The sequence below is a fragment of the Nematolebias whitei genome, chromosome 12 (genome assembly GCF_014905685.2).
Source record: "Nematolebias whitei isolate Nwh7 chromosome 12, NemWhi1, whole genome shotgun sequence".
In the NCBI taxonomy this organism is placed as follows: Eukaryota; Metazoa; Chordata; class Actinopteri; order Cyprinodontiformes; family Rivulidae; genus Nematolebias; species Nematolebias whitei.
In genome coordinates, this window is record NC_056509.1 from 46327400 (window position 1) to 46333019 (window position 5620).

The window sequence follows — 5620 nt, forward strand, 5'->3', positions numbered from 1 at the left end:
CTTAGCTCTGACGATAGCAGCGTTAGCTCTGATGCTAACTGCCTTAGATTTGATGATAGCAGCGTTAGCTCTGATGCTAACAGATGGCGGCCATGAAGAGGTGAATTCAGTTTGCTCTTACGCACACGTTTACACTATTACCAGAATAAGTTCTTCTTACCAGCCTGAACTTTAGAAAAAATCAGTGTTTAAAACATTTCTGGTGACAGGAAACAAAACTGAGCTGCAAAGGGAAAAAAATAAAGATAAGTTCCAGTTAAAATAAGATTCAACTTGATCAAATTAGTCTTGAGATTAAACGGTCGGAAATTAAATCTGTCCTTCTGTTTCAGAAGAAAAACCATTTTGGTCTGAAAGAACTTGTTTTCTCGTGTTTTTCAGATTTTACTGGAACTACTGATCTATGCAAAGCTCTGTTTATTTTTTAGTTCACTAGAAAAATAAAATCTTGCTCACGTTCTTAAAAACCGAAATAATCACGACGATCTTGACCTGTCATGTTGACTCACAGGCAGCTGGAGGAGATTTTACCTGAAACTTTACATAAACGTGTTGATGTGTGGCCGCCTGCCGCGCCCTCCTGCTGCCAGAATATTCAAGCATCAGCTGACACGTAGGTTGAAAACGTTTGTGTCTTATTTCAAGTTTCTTCAACTGGAGACACGAGTTTTTGATCTAAAACGAATCATCTTGTTGGATCATATGGGAGGTTATTTTTAAATAATTTGAAAAAACAGTACTTAAACAGTAAAGCTCGTGTCTTCTTATTTTTTTAATTATTGTGCCAAAAGGAAGTAATTCTTACAAAAAATCCTATACTGTAAAGAACGTACTAATTTATTATATTTTAATCTAAAAAAAATAAAAGAATATAAAACTTGTACAGTTTAGTGATTTTTTTTTATTTTTTTTATTTTTAGAAAACCTTTAATTTATTTATTCCAGTCTGCAATAAAATAGTTTCCGTCGTCTTTCAGGGAAACTTCAGTTAAGTTCGGTTTATTTATATAACGTCAAACGACAAAGTTGTCTCAGGCACTGAGCAGCAACGTTCACTTACATAAAACATTAGTAAAATTATCTAAGGAAACTTGTACATAACTGGATGATTTTAGGGACTGGAGTTATGCTTTTGCTTTTTGTTTGGATTGTTTACAGTTTGTAAATAATAAAAAGTTGTATTTTTACACGTGCTTGTTGTTTGTTTTATCACCTTAAACATGAAAAAACATCATTTTATTTATCCAGGTCGTCTCAGAGTCACGACTCATTTCAAGAAGGACCTGTTTGGGAGCAGAGGGTGGGGGTTGAGGGCCTTGCTCAAGGACCCTGGGTGGGGCAAGTGAGGGTGGAGGCAGGTGTGGGTGTTCCACCTTTACCACCCACATTTTGAGGTGCCCGCCCTCTCCCTCATCAAGTCATGTCAAACCAGTTCAAAACATCAAAGTCCATGCGCAATAATCCAGGTATAAAACCAGCACCAACATAACAGGTTGTTTGTTTTTTCCACTTTGGAGTAAGCTGTTGTGGGAGAAGCCGTTTTTGTTTGGTGTTTCCACAGACTGATGAAGCCTTCTGGATGGAAGGTGAAACGTCTCGGCACAAAAAAAAAGAAACCGTCCAGATGAGCTGACTGAACATTGTTGGATTTTACACCTGGATTATTAAGCATGAACTTTGGTATCTCCTGAACAGGTGAACGAGCTCACTGGATGAACATCTGGTCCTGTGAAGTTACTTTCTAAGTAAAAACAACAATCATCCACCACTTTTGGTAAAACAGTAACGTTTTGTCTTTTATTGAGACAAATGAGCGACCAGCGGGTGAAAAACATAATTTCCTTTTTATTAAAGAAGCACGTGCTGCTACAGTCGTGGCTCGTGCTCGTGTCAGTAACAGTCGGACGCTTCATCAACACAGAACAGGAAGTTTGGATCATTAAAACAACAAACTGTTCTCACTGATCCATCTCCAGGACCAGGCTGTGAGCAGCACACACGCACACGCACGTTTCTGCTCATCATGCTTCGCATCAGACTTTAGAAAAGTTTCTCTTTGTTCTTTGCAGCACCATTTTCAGAAGCAGGTAAGAAAAGAAAAATCATATTCAAACATGAAAACGAAACGAGTAAAAAAAAAAAAAAAAGTCATTTTCATAAACATGAAAAAATTCAAACACTTAAAAAAGTTACATTAAAAGACGATTCTTTAATTGAATACGCGTTGCTGAGGCACTGGAAAAGTTCCCGAAGGGTTTCTCAGACGTGCTCGACTGACTTCAAAGCACTTTTGTCTCTTTTTTTAATATAACTTTGATAATTTCACAGAATAGAAGTTTTAAGTTGTATAAAACCGTGTTGCCAATGTTTGTCCAGCGTCGCTGAAGTTGTTCAGTAAAACGTTACATTTGTTGATCATAATACTTTAAATGTCCAAAGTCAGGACGGCGCCGCAGAGCTCTGGTATGAGGTGCCATTAGCGCCAAAAATATGTTTACGTGTCTATGTAACGTGTGTATGTAGCATGTTGTGTTTATGTATGGTGATATCACCTTACATAAACACAACATGCTACAAACACATTTTACACAAAAACATATTTTGGCACTAATGGCACCTCATACTCTGGGGGTCGAGCCGTGAAAACTGGAACAAGTTGCTCAGAAACCTTCAGCGCCTGAACACATCTGCTACATCGTGTGTTGTTTGACATTTCACTCCAATCAGAACCGGTACAATCAAATCAAACCAAAAACAGACTCGAGCCAAACAAGTTTTATAAAAACCAAAAGAAAACATTCAGTGAGCTAAATTGTCGAGCAAATAAACTTTGATCACAAGCTGACGTTTGAACGTTTGAACATAGGCCTGTCGCGATAAACAATAAATCAATTAATCGCATGATAAATGAAAATTATCGACCTCATTTTCATTTATCGGCTTTATCGTTTCATGTCTCTCTCTTTCTACTGAAGACACTGGATGAAAAAAGACTCTGGTGCTCTTCACTGACCCCTCCCTTTCTCTTTTTTCTTTAAAATCTGTTTTAATGATCCAAAATCACATTTATGGATCGTTAAAAGCAGCTAAGCTGAGAAGCTAAGCTACGAGCTAAGCTAACAGGCCGACCTCAGGAAAAAACCTCCGTCTTGTTGAAGCTCCAAAATTCACGGTTGAAACCTGTCCCTCGTCTAAAAACTTGTTTTTCTCTGCAAAAAGAAGCTGAGAACTTGTTTACTGATTTTTATTAAAAGATTTGTGTGAAAAATGCTAAAGAGCTCAAACCACACCGAGCGTCCACCATTTTGAGAACCAAAGAGAGACAGCCCATGTCACGTCAAGGGGCATCCCTCCCATTTTTCTTAAAGAGACAAGCTGCTCACTCCCTCACTATCCATCCTTCGGTTCAAACTGTCTTATACTGCCATCCAGTGGTCAAAAAGGTACTAAACTCTAAATTAACCAAAACTGTTTTCTTAAATTTGACAATAATTACTAATTATTGTCAAATTTCAAACAATATTATCGTTTATCGCAATAATTTCTGAGACAATTAATCGCCCAGCAGAATTTATTATCGTGACAGGCCTAGTTGAACGTTCGTTTCGCTACAATAAATATCTCCGTCTCAGGTCGTTCCGGCACCGCTTGTGACTCGCCTAACGGGTTCAGTTCCTGTTCAAACGTAAAGCAGACTTGTCGCCTCTTAGGTAAGAGAAAGCTTCGTTTGTCCGTGTGAAGCTCAGAGCAGCTGCTAATAAACAGCAGCTGTAAGAAGCACGTGGAGCTGCTCGGGTTGTTCCAGAGGATCTGCCTCTGATCCGTGCTGGTCCAGTCAAAAACTTCGTCTTTCAGCACCGTGTTTCTGTGAAAACGACGCAGGCTGGACGTGCTTTTGTTTTTTTAATACATAAATCACAAAAGCCTCATGCCCTCGTGCCAACAAGACCAGGACAAGAAGGTCAGAGGAACACCGGGGGGCCGTTCAGCTCGCCTGCTCCTCATCAGTGAGGGTAGGGTGGAGCGGGAGATCAGGGCATCGTCTACATTAATGAGGACGTTGCTCTGATTCCTTGTGATGAAGAAAGAGCCAAGTCAAAGTTCTCCATTTACTGGTGCATGGTCGCTCTAACCCTCGTGGCCTCAGAGAGAGAGATGCTGGACGGGAGCAGCTGAAAGGAGCCTCCTCAGCAGGAGGCCGAGCTCAGCCTTAGGCAAGTCCAGGAGCTCCGTCGTCACTTCGTTCTAAATGTGCAGCGTTTGTTCAGAAGCTGCCGACATTTTTCTCCTCAACCAAATCAACCGTGGAAGACAAAGATTTCCGTTTCTTTTGTTTTTGCCCGACCTGCTCGGGAACGCAGCGTGCATAGCTCCAGAAAACGTTCTGTGGTGACGACCGGACGCACGACGGAGAAACATTCAAAGAAAAGTGAAGAAACAATGAACAGATAAAAGTTTACGTCCGTCCTGCTGATCGAAGAGAAAAAGCTCCTCCGGCCTCAGACATGAAGCTTCATCGTGTGTGGACGGTTACGTCCTTCACAACTTTACTGGTGCAAATACTTGTGTCTTTATACAAATGTGCACGTATGAATAAACGTATGAATGTGCATAAATATGTGCACGTGTATGGATCAGCACTGATATATACAAAATGTTTTATAACTATTAAATATATTAAAAGAACAAGATCGCTTTAACAAACCAGACAGTCTGGTTGACTTGTACCCTCCAGAGAGAAACTAAAGAAGTTAGTCGTCTTGACCCAACTCGTTGAAGATTAAAGCACGAGAGTTGCAGGTTCAAATCCTAAATCTGATCCAGTTTGATCAGGCAGTCGTTCCAGGTGTGTTCCAGCACCGTAACATTAGGAGCAGAGCTGCTCTGGGATCAGTGATGGAGGGATGTGCTTGAACTTTATCACACTGAACTTCCTCTGGATGATGATGATGATTTGAAATGTAATATTCTACGAGTTACAAGAGTTCATTGTTGACGGCTGCATCAGAACGCTTCAGTTCAACAGAGACAAAATACTGAAAATGTTCGATGACGACCTCAAGCTTCTTAGCTGTGGTTCATCAAAGGCCTCAAGAGGAGGATAAAAACGTCCAATCACACGTGGCCCTGACTGGACACCTGCACCCCCATGTGATGATTATAAACACACACAGGTGTGTGAACCGCTCAAACAAACACAGGTGTGTGAACAGTTCAAACACACACAGGTGTGTGAACAGCTGCTACCCACACAGGTGTGTGAACAGCTCAAACAAACACAGGTGTGTGAACAGTTCATACACACACAGGTGTGTGAACAGTTCAAACACACACAGGTGTGTGAACAGCTCAAACACACACAGGTGTGTGAACAGTTCAAACACACACAGGTGTGTGAATAGATGCTACCCACACAGGTGTGTGAACAGCTGCTACCCACACAGGTGTGTGAACAGCTGCTACCCACACAGGTGTGTGAACAGCTGCTACCCACACAGGTGTGTGAATAGATGCTACCCACACAGGTGTGTGAACAGTTCAAACACACACAGGTGTGTGAATAGATGCTACCCACACAGGTGTGTGAACAGCTGCTACCCACACAGGTGTGTGAACAGCT